Here is a 24,043-nt window from a genome sequence, read left to right as displayed (position 1 = left end):
GTGATAATTATTAACTTTCGGTGATCACATGGGGAAGACCGGAGATCTGCTGGTAAGACCGTGTTAGCCCATTTATTGAAAGCAATAACTGGATATCTTGAGCGTACAAAACGGCAGGTTCGTCCAGTGTAAATCAGACGTCCCCCACTGATCCCGTGCAACACAGCATAGTAAGCAGACACTGTCAATAATAATCACTTAAATAATACGCGAACACACTTACTTTCGTTTCGTTCATGTGTTAAATTCCTTCTCATACAGAATCTCATCAAGATGGCGACTAGCTCAACAATACATACATATACATCTTCGTTCTTTCACGGCTAGTCGGCAAGATCTGAATCTTTCTTTTCACAAGAGAAAAAATAGATAGCAGAGAAGCTATTCCATGGAGTAAATGCACGCTCCAAGGAATAATAGGGCTTGAAACTACTTTGCATTGATAATCTTAGTATATTAAAGTTTAGGAATCGGTAAGATAAGAAGAGATATTTCGAGATATGTACTGAGTTATATAATTTATAAAATTTCTGAAAATATCGCGGAGAGACCGCTGCAAGAGACATTACAGGCTGTGTGTGTTTTTGTGGTACAATGTACAATTTTCCTGCTAAAACCGACTCCAAGTTCGAAATGCCGTAGTGTGGTATGAAAATTTGCGGATTCGTTTCCTTTCTCGAAGTCGGCTTTAACTACGTTAGCAGGGCATTTCAACCACTAAACAAATTTTGTCAACCATATCTACATATTTTCCGATATATAAAGCCATAAGTCCGCTTCCATAGCTCAATGGCCAGCGACACGTCTGCAGTGCTGGGATCAGGGTTCGATACCCGGCACTGGCAATGATATTTTTTTGGTGGGTACTCAAGTCTTTTATTCATTGGCTTTCGGGACACGCCCAAACGGCTATCTCACTAGCGGAATATTAGCTATGACGATAAGAATGTGAGGACAACACACTACCCCGTCGCCGAGCAGAAAAAGTATCTGACCCGGCCAGGAATTGAACACCGGCTTCTTCAGTCAGCTATGTGGCGCGCTGACCGCGCAGCTACCGAGAACAGTCTTGTTATGCCAACACTCTGCGATATCTTGACCCAAATCTATAAAATTCCAGTATGCCTTACACGTTTCGACTTACATCATTATCAAAGACAAATACCTAACTTCATTATCCGATGCAATAGACACTTGTCCAAATGGATTCATAGCAACTAGTCAATACTTGTTATCAAGAGGCAGGTACAAAGTGCCGTCAAGGGTCAGAAAGGAGTAAAAACAAGAAGCTACTTGAATTACAAGTAGCACCTCAACGGTCTGGAAAGTCGGCATAATGGCCGAACACCGGTGTACTGACCACATACCCCCCAGACCGAGTTTGCATAACATCACAAAGCACAGGATGACACGGCGCCCGGTTGGCATCGCTTGGACATTCGGGGCCTGGACGAGGAACTAGCGATATACAATAAAAAAATTGTACACACAGAAACGTGCAGGTTTTGTTGTCGCCTCGCGTACGATTGTAACAGAAGAGCTCTGCATTTCGAAAACTGTTGTAGGGCGTGCTCTAAAGTAATGTAGAACATTTTATTTGACAACTATTAAAGTCTGCTCAATAAAACAAATTTTTTTAACATTGTACTTCTTTATTTTTTATGTCTGCATATTTATTTCTCAACAGAGTGACGGTGGCGATGAATACGCGTCTGCCAACTAGAGACTAGTTTGTTGATACTGTCAGGAGAGGATTTCTGTTCACGGAGCCACAACCTCTCCTCTTCTTGCACCGATTTTTCAGTACCAAAATGGAATCCTCGAGGGTGTTCTTTAAGTATGACTACGCAACATGAATCAACTGAAAATCTCTAATGCTACCCGTTCGCAGATTAAAACTATGCAAAAAAATCTCACTGAAGCTACTATCCTCCAGCAGCTGGAGGGGTCACTCCACATCTCATATGCCAAAGATGCCAACCGATTTATATAATCAAATTAAGGGAATCAGCGTTCCGTTTGAAGTAACTTTTAAGAGCACTGGGAGTCTACCATTTAAACAGTATTAAATAACCGGAAGATGCTGTTTAATTAGAAGTTTTGTAATTGTGTTGTGTCCTATAATTTAAAAAAAATCTTAAAAACGATGATACTATAATTACGAGTTCTATAGCTTCAAATTGAGTGAGGTCGCAACGAGGAACTTAAATTTGCGTCCTGGTGTATACTAAAGTAGGTCGTATATCCAGTTCCCACACACACATCTAATATTTACGAAGAATTGCTGCCTTCGCTAGTTTATTAGTAACTGCAAAAAAGTTTTGATCATGTACAAACTAGTTCCTTCTTGACCGTTGTGACGACCTGCCTGAAAATTACGTATACTGTCGCCATTGTGTTGAAACGTTCCCTTAGAAAAATTAATGAATTACTGGTCTGGAAAACCTCTTACGTAATTTACTTTTCAAACAGCTGAACAAAACTGAGTGTACTCAGTCATTACTCTCTTTACTTATTCTGATCAACACTAAAATGGCACACAATATTTTTAGCGCAATGCAATCTGACTTTCAAAAATCCCTACAAAAGAATGGCCCTTACTAACAATAACCTATAACTTTCATGAATCTCTTACCTCACAAAAATCTTCGTTACTCCAACTACTGCAGTACAGCGAGCGCCAATACTGCGAGCTAAATAAAAGATTCTAACTACTGACGGCACTAACTACTGATAGGCATAGTCAGCAAATGAAAGATTTTGATAGAGAACAAACAATGTATTTACCTTAATAGTGTTCAAAAGTCATAATATATATAGCAGTTCATGACATCCAGTCTTACAAATTGACTGTCTCTGATGGACACATGTCCAAATCATCCGCTCTCAAAATTCTGCCATCTCTCTCCCCACATCCACCACTGCTGGCGGCTCACCTCCAACTGCGCAACGCTACGCGCTGTTACCAGCCAACTGCCCAACGCTACAATAGCGACTATTGCAACAATGCCGACCAGCCTCAGACTGCACACAGCACAGCCAATGATTTTCATACAGAGCGCTGCGTGGCGTTAGCAACATAAAAACCTAAACAGCCTACTTACACCGTAAATGTCACAATAGCGGTTACTTCCATGCTGCTGCATCTGTCTCGGTCGGCCACTACTGCTTGACGACCTCACGTGACCTCATCTGAAGATGACAGCATTATTCACTCGAAATTAGTAATTGGAATAAAGTTCTTAAAGTCAAGCGAACTTGGCTATCACAGTATATATATATATATATATATATATACGGGATGGTGACCGGGCCAAATATCTCACGAAATAAGCGTCAAACGAAAAAACTACAAAGAACGTAACTTGTCTAGCTTGAACGGGGAAACCAGATGGCGCAATGGTTGGCCGGCTAGATGGCGCTGCCATAGGTCAAACGGATGAAAACTGGGATTTTTAAAAATAGGAACCCCCATTTTTATTACAACTTCGTGTAATACGTAAAGAAATATGAATGTTTTAGTTGGACCACTTTTTTCGCTTTGTGATAGATGAATGTTTTAGTTGGACCACTTTTTTCGCTTTGTGATAGATGGCGCTGTAATAGTCACAAACATATGGCTCTCACTTTTAGACGAACAGTTGGTAACAGCTAGGTTTTTTAAATTAAAATACAGAACGTAGGTACGTTATTTCGGTTGTTCCAATGTGATACGTGTACCTTTGCGAACTTTTCATTTCTGAGAACGCATAGTGTTACAGCGTGATTACCTGTAAATACCACATTAATGAAATAAATGCTCTAAATGATGTCCGTCAACTTCAATGCATTTGGCAATACATGTAACGACATTCCTCTCAACAGTGAGTAGTTCGCCTTCTGTAATGTTCGCACATGCATTGACAACGCGCTGAAGCATGTTCTCAGGCGTTGTCGGTGGATCACGATGGCAAATATCCTTCAACTTTCCCCACAGAAAGAAATCCGGGGACGTCAGATCCGGTGAACGTACGGGCGATGGTGTGGTGCTTCGTCTACCAATCCACCTGTCATGAAATATGCTATTCAATACCCCTTCAACCGCACGCGAGCTATGTGCTCGACATCCACCATGTTGGAAGTATATCGCCATTCGGTCATGCAGTGAAACATCTTGTAGTAACATTGGTAGAACATTACGTAGGAAATCAGCATACATTGCATCATTTAGATTTCCATCAATAAAATGGGGGCGAATTAGCCTTTCTCCCATAATGCCGCACCATACATTAACCCGCCAAGGTCGCTGATGTTCCACTTGTCGCAGCCATCGTGGATTTTCCGTTGCCCAATAGTGCATATTATGCCGGTTTACCTTACCGCTTTTGGTGAATGACGCATCGTCGCTAAATAGAACGTGTGCAGAAATCTGTCATCGTACCGTAATTTCTCTAGTGCTCAGTGGTAGAATTGTACACGACGTTCAAAGTCGTCGCCATGCAATTCCTGGTGCATAGAAATATCGTACGGTTGCAATCGATGTTGATGTAGCATTCTCAACGCCGACGTTTTTGAGATTCCCCTATTCTCGCGCAATTTGTCTGCTACTGACGTGCGGATTAGCCGCAACAGCAGCTAAAACACCTACTTTTGCATTATCATTTGTTGCAGGTCGTAGTTGACGTTTCACATGTGGCTAAACACTTCCTGTTTCCTTAAATAACGAGACTATCCGGCTAACGGTCCGGACACTTGGACGATGTCGTCCAGGATACCGAGCAGCATACATAGCACACGCCCGTTGGGTATTTTGATCACAATAGCCATACATCAACACCATATCGACCTTTTCCGCAATTGGTAAACGGTCCATTTTAACACGGGCAATGTATCACGAAGCAAATATCGTCCGCACGGGCGGAATGTTACGTGATACCACGTACTTATACGTTTGCGACTATTACAGCGCCATCTGTCACAAAGCGGAAAAAGTGGCCCAACTAAAACATTCATATTTCTTTACATACTACACCAATATTAGTAAAAATGGGGGTTCCTATTTAAAAAAAACGCAGTTGATATCCGTTTGACCTATGGCAGCGCCATCTAGCGGGCCAACCATAGCGCCATCTGGTTTCCCTCTTCCAGCTAGAATAGGCTCGTTCTTTGTAGTTTTTTCGTTTGATGCTTATTTTGTGAGATATTTGGGCCGGTCACTATCCATGGACCACCATATATATATATATATATATATATATATATATATATATATATATATATATATATATATATATATGAGAGAGAGAGAGAGAGAGAGAGAGAGAGAGAATGACCCAACAAAGTGTGTAAGTTTCTAGCAGTTATGTGGAAGCGACCGTGTCACAACACAAATAATGAGCAGATCTGCCTACCCAGGAGCGATCAGTGTTCAGCTGTGCCATCACATAACGCACACATCCTATGAATACGTCATTTCTGCTACGGTCGCAGGTTCGAATCCTGCCTCGTGCGTGGATGTGTGTGATATCCTTAGGTTAGTTAGGTTTAAGTAGTTCTAAGTTCTAGGGGTCTGATGACCTCAGATGTTAAGTCCCATACTGCTCAGAGCCATTTGAATACGTCTTTTCCTTTGTATTTCGTATATTTTGACACTCGTAAACTCACTCATCAAACCTAAAGGGTATTCCCCGTTGACCTTGGGTCATGAAATTTGCCAAGAAGCAGGTTTTACGGTACAAGTAAAGGAAAAATTCTAAGGACTGTAAATTTGTAATTATATTAGAGGAAAAATAATCGTCATTTTTCATCTGGCATTTAGTCCATCCATCTCTTAAGACATCTTTCGTCTATGATACTTTGGCGGTGTAATAAATGTAAGTTTCTTAGTCAATTGAAACAAAACAGACGACCTTTAATATCACATAATTTGTTAGTCACAAACTCATTTATTAAAAACTCTTTGATGTAGACTCATATAATATGGTACGAAAGGTTTCACAGCACAAGTAAAGGAAAAAATCAGAAAATTGTTAATTTGTAATGGCATCACACGAAAAGATTACTTTTTCGTCATTTATTACGCTACTTAAAAATTTTAATTAAGATATTCTCTGAAGTGTTGGGATCAAGGGGACCGATATCTTGCCAGTACCAATGCCCACAACAGGCAAAAATCCGTGATTGCCGAAATGGTTGAGCTCTCTGCTTACACAGTGTTGTAGGGAGCCGCCAGTGCTCGTGCCGTGCACGTGCCCCACCAACTTCGAGTACTGCGGTCGTTTGGTCCCTGGCAGACCATGCTGACGTTTGTTACACTAGCGCGGAGTCACACGGCTTCTAGACGTGAAAAGAGCATCACTCCTGTGAGTATGGGAGTCCTCATGTTTCTTCAAGTGTGCCTCATCCGTTTGGAGCCATTCACTGACGATCAGATTCCTTATAGTTACTAAACTGCGGGGGTTTAGGCTGCCACGTTCCACCCACTGTTCCAGTTAGATCGCGAGGTGCGGTAAGATGCCTCGTCAAACTAGAAAAGTACTCAGGCAGCTATTCGGGCATAGCTGTGAACAGGCTGTTGTCATTTGGAAAGAGTGGAGGAGTGTCCACAGTATCATCATCATCATGAATATGTAGATCAACATTTCAGATGCCTCGTCAAACTAGAAAAGTACTCAGGCAGCTATTCGGGCATAGCTGTGAACAGGCTGTTGTCATTTGGAAAGAGTGGAGGAGTGTCCACAGTATCATCATCATCATGAATATGTAGATCAACATTTCGTCACCCAAAATGTTGAAATAAATATCCTGTTCCACGTATACGATAACATGAGCGAGAGAGTTCAAGTCATGGTACTAATAACATCCAAAAAATTATACGAACATCTCTGGCCTATTGGATAGTTACTGCACTCGAAGCTTTATGACATTCTGAAAGTCGTAAAGTCATTGTCGGTTGGACCACAATGACAGCTTCAGTCCAGTTTCTGTTGCGTGACGCATTGCAGACATGCAATTTTATGTCCAACTGTGGGCAGTTGCCTTCTACAAGGCACCCGACTTTAACTTTCTCCAAGTCTCCATCTTACTACGCTGATTGCCTAAAACCGACTGGCACACAGAAAGCATTTCAAATGTGACCAGCATGATTTTTTGTAAGTGTTCAATAATAACGTCTCCAATTGGCTCACCTCTGTCTGTGTTAGCAGAGATACATAAATTGGTCACCATACAATAAAAGGCGAAATACGAGTGTTGCCCAGAAAGTAATGAACCGCATTTTTTTCGTCAACAATTCTTTACTGAACATAATGTGAATTACACACACGAAAGAATGATGTATTATCTACTCTCCTATTTTTCCACCTAATCTCCGTTCTATGGCCTCCCTCCAGGGCGAAACAAGGGCGAGTATGCCCTGTCTGTACCACTCCTTGTCCTGGTGGCGGAGCCTCACTTTGTAAATCATCTCCTCATTGTCCTCAAAATGTCTTCCACGAATGGCGTCCTTTAATGGCTCAAACAAGTGGAAGTTCGAGAGGGCTAGCTCAGGGCTGTCATGTCTGATAGCCGTGGGTGGTGTCCCCGACTGCTACAAATCGTAGAGCTCCGCCGAACTGCCTTCTGATGACATCACCCTTCATGCCCAGCGACTAGCCGTGCTTCTGTCGACTGCAGATGCTGCATAGACTTCGCACAAGCGTTTGTGAACATTCCCCACTGTTTCTTTCTCTGCAGTGAGAAATCCAATCACGGCACGTTACTTATAACGTACATCATCTACAGTCGCAATTTTTTGAAACTGTCCTGCAGCTACGCTATCTGTCGGAAGTGAGGAAACTTGGCGCACTCACTCACACATAATACATACGCAACGTTTCGCATTCGTAGTATTGTTTTCAACTGAGGAAAAAAACGCGGCATATTACTTTCTGGGTAACCCTCGTATGTTGCGGAAGAACTTTCCGTGTCACTTGTTGGCACTCTCAAGAAATTTCTGTACCCGAAGACGTCTTTCACCTCTAGATAATCCGAAAGGTTCTTTATTTGCACTAATGGCAACAATAAGCTTTATTTCCCAACGTCTTCTACCTCTCATTTTCTTTTCTTTCAGTGAAACCATCAAATTATCAGCTGCATCTTGGGGAAGCACGTTGAGACTTGGGTCTATTCCGAGTTATTAATCCGGAAGATTATTCAGAAGTACTGTTTCAAAACGAAGTTGCTGAATGGTTTTGCTGCTGAAGGTTCAGTGGTAAAAGTGAGCGATTTCCCCCTCTTGTGTGCCTTGGTAATACGGGTCTGAACAACTGGGCAGCGAATGCAAGCTGACAGTCAAAGGTGTAACAACTAATGTAATGATTATAAAAGTTTTATCAACAGGTTTAGTTAAGTCAAATGGCAGTAACGTGAATTCTGTTATCGTGCACAGTTCAGAACTGAAAATCACTGCAGTTTTTCAGACACGAGAATGAGCAGTTAGTAGATATTATTGGTATGTCATTGAAACACGTGAAATTAATTAAACAGCAGCCTAACTGAATCATTCCAAACTGCACTGACGTGAAAATTAATTTCAATCAGTAATTGTCCAACCGTGCGTGAATCCGCAATCGTTTTGCGAAGAGTATTTTGAGTATAATAAGTACCGTATCATTTTTCACGTGTGATGCCTCAGATAGTAATTTAAATTCACAATCGCGTAACAACCCACAGTTTCAAGCCTTTATTTAGCAAATGGACAGATACAGTGAAATTACTTGATTCGTATTAGGTAATTGAATGCATAAGTTAATTGTTAAAACAATTATATATATACACATTGAATTACATGATGACGTCATAGTGTCAACGGAAAATTCTGAATACGACAATCAACCCGTCTTTCAAACATGACTGGAATGGATTTTAAGACAGCATGAGATAAGACCAAGACAATATCATTCAATGGGAAATACCCAATACGAAAAAAAAATTGTATTGAAAATCGGATTTTGGAACACGTTTAGTTCTTCACCTACATGCATGTCTGAGTATATGTGGCACTGTAATCAGAAAAATTAAAAAAAACTCGAAGATACATAATAATGTAGTTCTGAAAGGTAACCCTGTTCTATTATATGGCAGTGAAGCGTGGGATTCAAATGAAAAAGATTATACCCGTGTTCAGTCGTCTGATGCGAAATTTTTACGTGTAGCGGACTACTGTAGCCCACGAAGTTGAACGGGATTACAACTAATAGGAACGTTAAAAAAGAAGATAAAATTTTTTGATGAAATGACAAAACCATGAGTATAAAGAAAACTCGAAGAAACGTATGGAACGAATTGAAGAAACAAAGAATTCAAAGATGGCCTTTGAAGAGAAGCGCGAAAGATGCAACGGAGGTCAGAACGGGCCAACAGGCTTAATGTGTGAGCGGCAGAAGAAGAAATAGAAGAATAATTTATTTATTTTATAGAGATTTTATCAATTTCCCGTTCCATTTGGGCCACTGGCCAATTTATAAGGGACGCCGTTAAATTTTAGTTATTTATTCACAATGTTTAAAAGTCGTTGTTCTTCCATACTACCTTCGCCTGTTTTTCATTCAGCTGCGTGTTTTATTCTAGCTGACCTTTGTCAACCCACAGCAGCGGTTGTACGCCCTGGAGTGGATGTAAGTGCCAGCGTGCAGAGTTATGGTTTCCCAATGCAAAGTAGTGTAAAGTTTCGATGACCTGACCCACTTGTGACATTCTGGCTGGCTTCTTGCTTCTGCATCTGTCTCTTGCATGATTTGATCTGCCTGTGGCGGTGTCAGTGAGTCTTAATAATTTTTTCTAGCAGTGGTAGGCAACGGGAAACCACCACTGGAATTACTTCCATAGACGCCCATGGGATGGACATCTTTGTGCAATATTCCGGAAGTAAAGCTTGCCTTCAATCGGATCTCCAGGAGTGGACTACAACGAGGACTCCAGAGATTAGGGCAAATGGAAAAGGAAGGTAGGAGAAGAAGAAGAGGGAAGACTTATTGAGGATTAGGACTTGGAATGTTTCAACCCTTCTCCAGGAAGGGAAATTAGAACATGCCAAACATAAAATGATAAAAAAAGGAAGGTAGGAGAAGAAGAAGAGGGAAGACTTATTGAGGATTAGGACTTGGAATGTTTCAACCCTTCTCCAGGAAGGGAAATTAGAACATGCCAAACATAAAATGATAAGAAACCAATTGCATGTACTCGGAATGTGTGAGGTGAGATGTGGTGGTTGTGGAGAATTAGGAAGTGCCGACTGCCGATAGTACTATTCAGGAGAAAATAAAAATGGAATGTATGGGGTTGGGATTTTTATAGGTGAAAGACTTAAGGACAAGGATATCACGCTGAATATCTTAGTGGAAGAATAATGATGATGTGACTGAAAGGAAAAAAAAACGGCTCAGTTATTATCCAGGTCTATATGCAAACAAGTAATCATTCAGATGAAGAGGTAGAAGAATGTTATGAGAAGGTAGAAAACTTAGCAGAGAGAGAAAAAAGAAATGCATGTATTGTTATAATGGGTGATTGGCCGAGAAGGAAAAGCTCTGGTAAAATTTGGACTGCGAGAAAGAAATGAGAGAGGGCAAAGATTGTCGGAATACTGCAATGAAACTTTTATGGTAGTTGGAAATACTCTATTTCATAACCACAAAAGACGACGGTATACCTGGATATCTTGATTTGACAACAAAAGATATCAAATTGATTACATAATGATATGTCAAAGATACCAAAATTGCCTAAAGATGTCAAAAGTTATGAAGGGGCTGATATTTATTCAGATCATATATTAGTAGTAGCTGAGGTTCTAGTTAAATTGAAAAGAACCTGGAAAGGAATGAAGAGAGAGCACATTAACTTTGAGAAACTGAAAGACAAAGGCAGTTGTGAAAAATTATAGAATGCATATTGTGAAATCATGATGCAAGGACAGGAAACGGAATGGACAGAAGGAAGATGTGAGCCTTTATAAAATGGGATCAAAAAGGCAGCTAAGGAAATGCTTGCAGTCAAGCAGAGGAAAAAAGTAAAGAAAGAATGGGTAACACCAGATATGATGACCAAGATGGATGATCGCAGGAAATGGAAAACTGTTAACATAAAAGAAGTGAAGCGCAATTACATGAGGTTAAATAATGAATTAAAAAGCGAAACAGAAGAAGGAAATGAGAAACGGCTGACAGGAAAGGGTGACAAGTTAGAGAAATTAGAGAAACAATGAAAATATGATTTGATGTACAAAGAAGCAATGGACTGTACGTTCAGGGAAAAGAGAAGTAACAATGGACTAAAAGAAGTAGAGGCAGTAGATGGTAAAATGATGAGTGAACCCCAAGAAATAATGTGAAATGGGAAGAATATATAGAATGGCTACATGCTGCAGACAGCCGAACAAAGTGAAGAAAACCTTGGGATAGAAAATAAAGTTGCAGATGATGACAAAGGAAATGCAATACTAACTAGTGAGGTTGAAGAATATATGAAGGAGATGGAAAATGGAAGGGCAATGGGAATCGATGAGATTCCTACAGAACTGTTAATGTCGTTGGAGAAAGAAGCGAAAAGGGAGTTGATTGAATTGTGTAATCAGAGTTACATGACACGAAAATGGCCAAAGGACTTTACAGAATGTATCTTCATACCTATAGAAAAGGAAAAGAACAGCAAAAAGTGTGAGGAACATAGAAGAGTTAGCCTGATATCGCATGCAGCCATATTCTTGCTGAGGACGCTCAACAGAAGGCTTTATGGAAACCTGAATTGCGTAATAGGGGATGAACAATTGGTTTCAGGCGAGGAGTAGGAACTAGATGGCACTGGGCTACTGAGAGTGGTATGAAAGGGGGATATGGAGATGAAAAGGAAGTTGTATGTTGTGTTCATCGATCTTGAGAAGGTTTTTGACTGTGTCAGATGGGGCAAACATGGAGCTGACTGGAGGGATAGACGGCTAGTTAGATATTTATATTTGAACCAGAGATCAGGAGTAAGAATAGGAAGTGTGATGAGTGAAGAAATTGAAATGGGAAGAGGTGTAAGACAATGTTGTTGTTCATCACCAACACCATTCAATATATATCTGGAGGAAATTATTAGTGAAAGTTTTGACGGAAGGAGAGGAGTTTGTATAAGGGGAGGGGGGCGGAGAGTGTAGTGTATAGGATTTGCAGACGACATTGTTGTGATGGCACAGAGTGCAAGAGAGATGGAACAAATGTTAGATGAAGTAAACACAAAATTAGATGATTGTGGAATAAGGATTAACTAGAAGAAAACGAAACACATGGTAATTGAAGGAAAGGGGAGAAAATGCCTATGAAATTAATGGGAGAGGAAATAAAACAAGTGATTAACCTCAGTTATTTTGGAAGTGTAAAAATGGATGATATGTAATGCCCAACAGAAATGAGGAAAAGAATTGCAATGGCAAAGGAAGATTCAAGAGGAAACAGAAATTACTTTGTGGACCACTAAACAAAGATCTGAGGAAGAGACTGGCAAAATATTACATCTGGAGCGTTGCACTCTATGGTGTGGAGACCAGGACATTGAGGAAGGGAGATGAAAGAAGATTGGAGGCAATAGAGATTTGGATATGGAGAAAAATGGAAAAAGTGAAATGAGAAGACCAAGTAAAGACTGAAGAAGTACTAAGAAGAGTTGGAGAAGCAAGAAACATGCTGAAAGTCATCAGAAAGAGAAAACGTAACTGGATTGGACGTTGTTTGAGGAGGGACTGTTTATTGAAGGAAGGACTAGACAACTACTACTACAACTACTACTACCCCTTATTATTCTGTGACCTGACATCGTCTTTAACTGCACAGTTATTAAAATATCCACTAATGCAATGTCTATCTTTCTGTCATACTCAAGTGGTTACAGGTGCTGAAAACATAGCAGTAATCAGTACTAGTCAAAAGACTGACCACTGTGTGTTCAGCACCAGTAATAACTTGAAAATGCTAATAATTGTTGAAGTCATTATGGAACGACAGTTATCCTATTTCACAACGTAAAATTTATTTTACTTTGTTTACATGTCACGTACCATAGAAGGAAATTGAGGAGGAGATCTCTAAGGTCATGGAACGTGTCAGCACACGAAATTACAATGTAAAATTAATAACAGATAAAAATAAAATGTTTATGAACCAGAAAAGTGTCAAGCCATAACATTAAGTAACTGCAATCAGCGATACAACAAGAATCAGCTAAATTTTTCAAGGAACTTCTAGACAGAATAGAAAGAATGACCAATGAGGAAACTCTTCAGTTTCAATTTTGAAAGCGCGTGGATTAGTGCTAAGATTTTTGAATTCTTGCGGTAGATTATTGAAAATGGTTGCAGCAGTATACTCTACACCTTTCTGCACAAGAGTTAAGGAAGTCCTATCCAAATGCAGGTTTGATTTCTGCCGAGTATTAACTGAGTGAAAGCTGCTTATTCTTGGGAATAAGGTAATATTATTTACAAGAAATGGCAGTAAGAAATATATATATATATATTGAGAGGCCACTGTCAAAATACCCAGGTTCGTGAACAAAGGTCGACAAGAGGTTTGTGAACTTGCACCTCTAATTGCCCGAACCGCACGTTTCTGAGCCAAAATATAATACCATACGACATAATAGAATGAAAATAAGCAAAGCAGACTAATTTATGTATCATCCACTTCCCATACCGTTTGAATAGTAAAAATGGCAGCATTAAGTCTTTGAACAAGATCCTGAACATGGGCTTTCCACTACGATTTTACTATCTGTCGGAACACCTAGAAATTTGAACTGTTCAGTTTCACTAATCATATGCCTTTCAGAGAAACTGAAACGTAAGGTATTGTTGAATTGTGTGTTAGAAACAGAGTCTCACTGTGCTTTAGGGTTAGTTTATTTTCTACCAGCCATGACTAATATCATAAACTGCACTATCTGAAACCGAGCCAATGTCGCACACAGCATCCTTTACTACAAGTTAGTTTCATTAGCAAACAAAAATATTTTACAGTTACCTGTAATACTAGAGGGCACATCATTTACATAAATAAGGAACCGGAGTGAACCCAACATTAATCCCTGGGGGCAACCCCCCCTCTTCCCCCATTTGACTGTACCCCACTCAGACCCCACATCAGTCACTCTCAATATTGTGGATAATGACGTTCTGCTGTCTGTTGCTAAAGTTAGAGGTGAACCAATTGTGAACTACTCCCTGTATTCCGTAATGGTCCCACTTATGGAGCTATATTTTGTGTTAGACACTATAAAACACCTTAGTTACGATAGCGTTCGGAACCTTTTGCTTATCCCATCCAGTACCTCACAGAGAAGAGAGAATATAGCATTTTCAGTTGTTAAACGACTTCTAAAGTCGAACAGCTCATTTGATAGCAAATCATGTGATATAAGATAATCAATTATCCATACATATACAGCACTTTCAATAACTTTAGCAAACACTGATGGCATAGAAATAGGTCTAAAATTGTCTACGGTATCCCTTTCTCCCTTTTTTATAGAACGGATTTAGTACTGAGTACTTTAATCGTTCAGGAAACTGACCATTCCTAAAGGAAAAATTACAAATATGGCTAAATACAGGGCTAACATATGCAGCACACTACTTTAGTATTCTGTTAAACACTCCATTATGTCCATGAAAGTCCTTAGTCATCAGTGACTTAATTATTGACTCAATCTCCCCCTTGTCTGTATCACAGAGGCGTATTTCAGACATCAGTCTCGGAAAGGCATTTGCCAAGAGAGTTATATGATTCCCTGTAGAAAGTAAATTTTCATTAAATTCACCAGCAATGCTTAGAAAATGATTGTTAAATACTGTACATATAACTGATTTATCAGTAACAGAAAAATATTTACTACGAACTGACATTATATCGTCGACCTTGTGCTACTGACCCGACACTTACTTCGAAACTGGCCATTTGGTTTTAAGTTTATCCCGTGAATTACCTATTGTATCTGTGTACCACATACTCTTCGCCTTCCTAATAACATTTTTAAGGACTTCACAGGACTATTTGTAACGTTCTACTGTAGCTTGATTGTGATTACTTCTAACATTTTGATATAATTCCTGCTTTGTTGTACATGACATCCTTATCTCACTAGCCAGCCACCTACGCTGTGTTTTACTGCTACTACCCCATTTAGAATATTAAATGGAAAGCAAATCTCAAAGAGCATGAGAAATGTGTTATGGAAATCACTATTTTTGTCGTCTGTGTTATCGAGACTATAAATATCCTGCCTCTCTTGTTCCATGACGAGGTTTAAAAAACTCTATTGCTGTCGGATGAACTTTCCTACATAGTTTGTAATTATATGTGACATTTGTTTGAGTACAAATGCCTTTTAATATTAAAATTTGTGCGTCGTGGTCTGAAAGGCCATCCACCCTTTTTTAAACCGAATGCCCATCTAGTAACGAAGAATGAATAAAAATATTGTCTATGGCTGTGCTACTGTTCCCCTGCAACCTAGTTGGAAATAACATTGACTGCATCAGATCATATGAATTTAAGATATCTACCAATCCTTTTTCTTGCGCCATCATATACAAAATTAATACTGAAGTGTCCACATATAACTAATTTCTGGTACTTCCTATAAAGTGAATCAAGTACCCTCTCTAGCTTGAGCAGAAATGCTCTGAAGTCAGAGTTAGGGGAGCTATAAACGACAACAATTAGAAGTTTAGTTTCACTAAATTCAACAGCCCCTGAACAACATTCAAATATCTGTGAAGTGCAGTGCTGTGATACGTCTATGGACTCTAATGGATTACTGGTTTTTACGTACATGGTCACTTCCCCACCCCGCAAGGAACTCCTTGAAAAACAGCAAGCTAATCTGTATCCTGGTAAAGGAAGCCTCTGAAGTGTCAAATTGTTTTAGTGGTGCTCCGATCTACCAATAATTTTAGTCTACACCAATAAACAATTCACCAACTTTATCTCTAATACCTGTCATATTTTGATGACATATGCTAATGCCTTCTCTACTTGGAAACAGGACGTCCTCTGAAGGCCAGCCCTTAGTTAGATGGACTACCATTAAGCAAGAATACCTATCAGCTCACCATTGTCTAAAAAAAGGTGCAGCTCTAACACCAACAACTACAGGAATTTTTGCATGAGTGACCCCACCACCCCCACCTATGCTGTCACCTATAAGCTTTGCCAGCCTCCCCTTCCCATACCTGCTGAGGTGCAGGCCATGCCTAGTGAAACCAGATCTACTTGTAGACCCAAATGGCACCACTGCCATGTGACCCATGCCCTCTGCCATCAGCGCCTTTTCCAGCTCAGTGATAAGGCGCCCAACAGCCGCATTAAGATGAGGCCGATCATGACCCTGAACCAGTTGTACGAAATGTACATTAGTGGCACCGGTTTGAGTAGCTGTCTTTACCAGGACACCACCTTCATCATATTCCCCGTCCCTATCAAGGCTGTTCCCTGCTCCACCAACTATCACTACATGATGCTCCTTCGTAAAATTCCTACATAACTCCCCTATGCTGTCAGTCACCTGAGCCAACCCTGCACTAGGGTTCACAATGCTGGTGACCTTGTACTCACTCCCCAACACTTCCTGCAACTGCTGGCACACACCTCTACCGCGTAAACTACCTAGCAGCAGAACCTTCTTCCTGTTAGACTTTGCAACTGACCTAGGCCTCCTAACTGCTAAGGACTGCTGCATGTTTCCTGTAGCTACAATTACAAGAGGCTCCTCTCCACTCAACTCTGACAGATGGTCAATCTATTACACATACGCAAAGTAAAACTGAATGCTTCCTCCTCCTCCTAGCTGTCTTCTTGCAAACTGCCAGTTCCCATTCCCCAGCACCCTTTACCCTCCTAAACCTATATAGTACCTCCATTGCGCGTTGTAAATGCACCTGAAGGGCACATGTCTTACGCTCCTGCTCCTCTATCAACATATGTCTACAACAGATTCTGCATTAACAAGTGAGGGTCTCACTATAACGCCTATTGGCTTCCCCACTGCATCCCCCCCCCACAGTGAAAATACAATACTTTGAACAAATCCCACACCATAACTGACACTCACAAATCTACGACAGAGCCCCCCCCCCCCCCCCCAACTTCTCATTCTTCGTAAAATTTTAGAGTTACTAAAACAACAATACGTCTACGTTTGCTAAGTTCAGTTACACCAGTAGAACTATTTATAGAGCTAACAACAGCGGTGTCGAAATTCTCTCTCTACTAAGAAAGCAACTACTTTTATTAATACTACTAAACCACAACTAACAACAATACCAACGAAACTTCACAGAGTCATTAGCTAAAATAAAAAATTCGAGCGCCCACTGGAACACTCAACAGAGAATAAAAATTTTACTGAAATATTTCACTAGAAACCATAACAATCCTCAGCTGAAAACTAAAGCACGAAATTTACTAAACGACTTCAACGCACAGAAAACTCAAAAAAAAAAAACCACAGCTAGTGAAAGTTTATTCAATCTTTATTCCGTCACAAATCAGCCCGAAACACCGTTTACAACAATAAAATTAAATGACTGTATAAGAGTGCACAAAAAACTTCGTGAGTACCTAGCTTTATAACCGCTACAGCTGCAACTGCACGCCGCGAAATGTAAACATTCGGTTCAGATCTCAAAATTTAGTTTACTCATCCTGGTAATCTGTTTCAGTCACAAATGACAGTCTTCAGACCAGTAGCTCCGAAATTAACAGAACTAGCCAACCATGACACAGTTATTTGCCTTAAGAACATATAAGAAACATTGCTACAAAATAAAATTAAGTATATTCATGTGATGACGGTAACACCACGTTAAGACTCACTTGAATCATGATAACCTGCCATTGTAGCAGCATTAACCGATCTAACGACTGCACCAGACACTTGTTGTCCTATACAAGTGCTGCCGTATTCTACATGGTTACATATCTCTGTATTTGAATACAGATGCCTACACCAGTTTCTTTCACGCTTCAGTATAACAGAAATCTCATATTCTATATGCAGCATAGAACCAAGTTAATTAAAATCGATAAATACATTTAAAACGTTAAAAAGCTTGATAGCCCGATAGTAGAGGCTAGAATGTAAAAACACTGACCTCTCTTGTGCATTAAATAGAACTGCTTCATTACGTACATGTTGCCAAGGAGTGTAACATAGAGGATACAAACAGTCAAGTGAAGATATGTAGTGCAGTACGTCACTGGTTGTCATGGGGACGCGTGCTGGCTAGTGCTGCCATCCCAGCGATATATATACCCTACAGGCGAGCTAGTAGAAAAATGGTTCAAATGGCTCTGAGCACAATGGGACTTAACATCTTAGGTCATTAGTCCCCCAGAACTTAGAACTACTTAAACCTAACCAACCTAAGGACATCACACACATCCATGCCCGAGGCAGGATTCGAACCTGCGACCGTAGCAGTCCCGCTGTTCCGGACTGCAGCGCCTAGAACCGCAAGACCACCGCGGCCGGCCAAAAATGGTTCAAGTGGCTCTGAGCACTATGGGACTTAACATCTGTGGTCATCAGTCCCCTAGAACTTAGAACTACTTAATCATAACTAACCTAAGGACATCACACAACACCCAGTCATCACGAGGCAGAGAAAATCCCTGACCCCGCCGGGAAGCTAGTGAACAACGAATGTCTCGCGTCATGGTCAGCGCTGTGTAAGGCTCATTTACGAAACTCCTACATCCTCCTAAATAAAGTCTATTAATTGTATATCATGAAAGTAGCTTTAGAGACAATTTTAAAATATCGAGATGGATCTTTAAAACTACGATTGGTCACGTGGTTACATAAACTATTTCGGTGGTATTCCCTTGCAGTTGTAACTGGCATGAAATATCTTTCAAATAAAGCATTTGATATGTTATGCAGGACTCAAATATTCGTCATGGGAAAAATAAAAAGTTCGTGCAGCTAGAATATATCCTTAAATGCCAGAACAGCGATGTGCAACGTCCAATAATTAGCGCTAGGCGAATCAGGGGCCACTGCACGGCCTGAAAAGTAATTTTAAGCCTATGTAGTAGTACGAAGATTTATAAAAATCATAAAATACGTAAATAAACCTGTTATCGTTCATTGTTTGACTCTGCCGTCCACGTGTGGAACGGTGGGAGAAGCTGTCTTTCATAATCCCTAGCGTTAACTAGTGAGCTGTCGCCGACTTGTAATTTGTCGTAGGGTAAAGAATCTAATTGCGTTATATTATAAGGCTTAATTTTATTTTGTAATTACAGTGATTTTAATCTTTAATATAAAAAGCTGTACGATGTTAGGTCCATTTTGTTAGATTCAGAGTTACTGCTCTGAATGAAGACACATTTAAACGAAACTGGTTACCAAGACCCATACATGTTATAAATATAGAGCTGTGCGTGTGTGTGTGTGTGTGTGTGTGTGTGTGTGTGTGTGTGTGTGTTTGTGGTTGGGGGTGTGTAGGTGTATGTATGTGTGTGTTCCACATCTCTTCCTAAACAACTGAACCGATTTCTACCAAACTTGGCACGCATATACGCTACTGTCAGGCGACAGGTGCCGTGGGGTGAAAACGACCTTCCTTTGAAAGGGGTGGAGGTAACAAAACAAGCCTATTCCACGACGCCTGAATTCCTGTAGGGAATTCATGCAAGGGGGAGGGGGGGGGAGGCAGTAGAAACCTGCAAACTCTGGCGGCACGGGATATGGCTTCTTGGCTGCTGCCACCCCTTCTTCCGCCCCCTCCCCGCCCCCAGTTCATTTTCAGTTTTATTTGATCTATAGGCAAAGCCTGTAAATAAACTCTGCTGCTGTCAAGAAATGTGGGATCAGCATTTTCGTAGACAGCGAATTTTTGACTGAAGTATCTTATAACACCCACTACTTTCTGTCCTCTCCCTTCGTCCCATTTTCAGCCTGTGACTCCTAATGGGGGACAGCCTCAGTATGCATTTGTAACAAATTCTGCATAGCACTTTCTAACAGTGTTTGACACTGGTCGGGCCCTCAGGGCTGGCTAAGTCGTATAGGCGAACTACAGAGTGTCCAGTGCGTCAAATTTGGGGCAGGAGCGCCAGACATAAGACAGAAATCTTCACTGTAAAAAATTAGTTTTGCTGCCCCTCTCCGTTGTTAATTTATCCTCTGCACCTCCACAACGATATACTGTTCAAAACAAGTATTGCCACCATCCTTATTACTTACTGTTCGGTTCCCCTTCAGCCTGGGTCCACAAACGTTCGCAGATCTGCGGGTGCGGGGTCTTGCCCACTCGTTGCTTATAGGGTACTTAGAGGATGTTGCGTTCTCGGACTAAGTAATGTCCCCACAGAAAATACTCTCTACCACGCACCAATTAATCATTGTCAATCAAATCATCCACATTCATTCACTTTGGAAAAGTATCTCATCTGATTTTCTCGTAACATATGCGGCGATAGCTCGACGACGCCAAAGTATTTTCTAGTGCGTTTATTCTTTGAAATAACAGAGATGCATATATGCATTCTCCATGGTTCTTAGAGTGGTAACTAGGACATCTTCTGGAATATCTGTTGAGGGATTGACGTGTTTCTGAGAGATACATATTTTGCTTTTCTTCTCGCTAAAGCGAGCCAATTAACATTTGTGCCGCTAGCGGTTTTTTTGAAGAGAAAGAGAGTGTAAACGGAAAATAATGAAGACGTGGAATCACCGGAGATCTGGACATGTAATGGAGATGGATTTAATACACAATTTCCTTCATAAATAAGGTTTGTGACTCTTTTTGTTCTGGAGTGAATGAACGAATGAGTTTTTTCTGTATCATTTGATGATCACGTTGGCCCTGTAATTAGTGGGGAAGTTTCAGCTGTGTCGAAGAGAGCCTGCAATCACTGAGTCTGTGTTAAATCGTCCAAAAAGGCTTCGTACACATCTGGAATTCGCAATCTTTCGTAAAAGGAACAAATTGTCCACACGATTGATTCTCCCGACTAAATGCAGTGTTTAACAGTAATAATAAATGTAAAGATCTCTTACAGCAAGCCAGCCGCTGATTACCAAGACGAAGGACTCCACCAAAGATTCTATTTGGCTGATTTCACGTAATGAAATATTATATTAAAAACTGTACATAGATAAAGGAGAGAAAGAGAGAGAGCGAATGAAAATAGAGATAATACTAATAATCCTCCATTAGTCTAACGTTTCGCCTGTCTTATAGATTTATGTGTGAAGGTGAAGGGATCGTAAAGGCAACAGATACACGTCTATACAGGCAAGACATTGCACAAAGTTAGCGGCTAGCTACATTCATCATATATTCTTAGATGAAGAGACGGCAACTTATCATCCTTAACATTGTAAAAAATGTTAAAACTGCTATACAACAATTCAGACAAATAACATTAGTAGCTTTATTTCTAGCAAGCAAATTGACAATACTTAACTTTTATTACAGCAAATGTCGCTAGCGGGAAGGGACATGGAAACAGTAACGTTCTTGCCATACACAAAGTCCAAGTGAGCGCTTGATACGGATCACGACAAACTGATAGCGTAGCACTAATCCTGTTGCAGACACGGCCGATCTGAGCCTCCGAGGGTAGCAGAAGCGACGCTTATATTCCCTTCTTCCAGGTGTCGCTATTGGAGCGGCGCGGTCCAGTTCCGCGCACCAGTAGCCGATGTTTCCTCACTGCCTTCTCTGTCCTTAAACCTCCGTCGCTCGCGCGGATGATACTCGTCATCCACATGACTTTCCTGCTCAATTTTTTCTGACGAGGCGGGACTGAGATCGCGCCATTTTCAGTATCTCTCTGTTAACTCTCCAGCATTTAGCTCCAGTCGTTGTTGGCTTTCAGTTACGAAACATACATCCTTTATGAAACGTTATTATAGTCTCGAGGACACCAGTCATCCGCGCGAGCTCTGCTGCCACAATCTGAAACAAAGTAAGTCTGTATTACTTTGCTGCTTTCCTGGATTCAATCGATCTTTCATGTGCGTAAATTTGGACTTATTGAAACTACTGCAGTTACCTTCCGTGTTACCTAGTATTCTCTTTATTTTTATATTGTGGAACAAATGTCAAAAGGAAAAAAAAACTTCGGGCAGAGTTTAGTAGAGATCCTTATGTATGGTTGGAATGGTTCAATGAGCTGAGCGATGAAGATGCTCACAGTGATAGCGCTGACTCAGAGGCTGAGGACTGTGTTCATGAAAGCGGTCATGATTCAGGAACAGAACAAGAAGTGCCAGAGAATGCTGAATATGAGTCACAGGAAGAAGTAACTTAAGAGAATGCATGTCTTTTAGGGAAAGATGGAATAACTAAACGGAGGAAAAATAAATATCCCACCATTGTTAGAAGCAGATCTTCTAATAGCATTTACCTGGACCAAAAACTCAAGCTCGTATAAAGAAGACAGAAATAGGAATTCTGAATTTGTTCTTGGATGAAAACATAACAAGCATTATCGCAAAATGCACTAATATAGCCATCATCGAAGTTCATGGTAATTTCTCTACGGAAAGGGAAGCTAAAGAAACGGATCCGACAGATATCAGAGCTTTCGTTGGTTTCTTATATCTTTGTAGATCTTTGAGGTGTTCTAGGAAGAGTATATCAAAATTGTGGGATAACCCAAAGAGAAACGGACTTGAATCGTGTTATTTACGCAAAAATGAAAACCGATTCAGGTTCCTGTTGAGAGCTACATCTACATACATACTCCGCAGTCCACCATACGGTACGTGGCGGAGGGTACCTCGTACCACAACTAGCATCTTCTCTCCCTGTTCCACTCCCAAACAGAACGAGGGAAAAATGACTGCCTATTTGCCTCTGTACGAGCCCTAATCTCTCTTATCTTATCTTTGTGGTCTTTCCGCGAAATGTAAGTTGGCGGCAGTAAAATTGTACTGCAGTCAGCCTCAAATGCTGGTTCTCTAAATTTCCTCAGTAGCGATTCACGAAAAGAACACCTCCTTTCCTCTAGAGACTCCCACCCGAGTTCCTGAAGCATTTCCGTAACACTCGCGTGACGATCAAACCTACCAGCAACAAATCTAGCAGCCCGCCTCTGAATTGCTTCTATGTCCTCCCTCAATCCGATTTGATACGGATCCCATACGCTCGAGCAGTACTCAAGAATAGGTCGTCTTAGTGTTTTATAAGCGGTCTCCTGTACAGATGAACCACATCTTCCCAAAATTTTACCAATGAACCGAAGACGACTATCCGCCTTCCCCACAACTGCCTTTACATGCTTGTCCCACTTCATATCGCTCTGCAATGTTACGCCCAAATATTTAATCGACCTGACTGTGTCAAGCACTACACTACTAATGGAGTATTAAAGCATCACATGATTCTTTTCCTATTCATCTGCATTAATTTATATTTATCTATAGTTAGAGTTGGGGTGCACTCAGCCTCGTGATGCCAATTGATGAGCTACTCGACCGAATAGTAGCGGCTCCGGTCAAAGAAAACCATCAAAACGACCGGGAGAGCGGTGTGCTGACCATACGCCCCTCCTATCCGCATCCTCAACTGAGGATGACACGGCGGTCGGATGGTCCCGATGGGCCACTTGTGGCCTGACGACGGAGTGCTTCTTTTTATATTTAGAGTTAGCTGCCATTCTTTACACAAACCACAACTCCTATCCAAGTCATCTTGTATCCTCCTACAGTCGCTCAACGACGACACCTTTCCGTACACCACAGCATCATCAGCAAACAGACGCACATTGCTATCCACCCTATCCAAAAGATCATTTATGTAGATATAATACAACAGCGGACCTACCAGACTTCACTGGGGCACTCCAGATGATACCCTCACCTCCGATGAACACTCACCATCGAGGACAATGTACTCGGTTCTATTACTTAAGAAGTAATCGAGCCACTCACATACTTGGGAACCAAACCCATATGCTCGTACCTTAGCTTGGAGTCTGCAGTGGGGCACCGAGTCAAACGCTTTCCGGAAGTCAAGGAATCTGGCATCCGT

This window comes from Schistocerca piceifrons, chromosome 6, assembly GCF_021461385.2.
Source record: "Schistocerca piceifrons isolate TAMUIC-IGC-003096 chromosome 6, iqSchPice1.1, whole genome shotgun sequence".
NCBI classification, from domain to species: domain Eukaryota; kingdom Metazoa; phylum Arthropoda; class Insecta; order Orthoptera; family Acrididae; genus Schistocerca; species Schistocerca piceifrons.
This window is presented reverse-complemented; position numbering follows the sequence as displayed.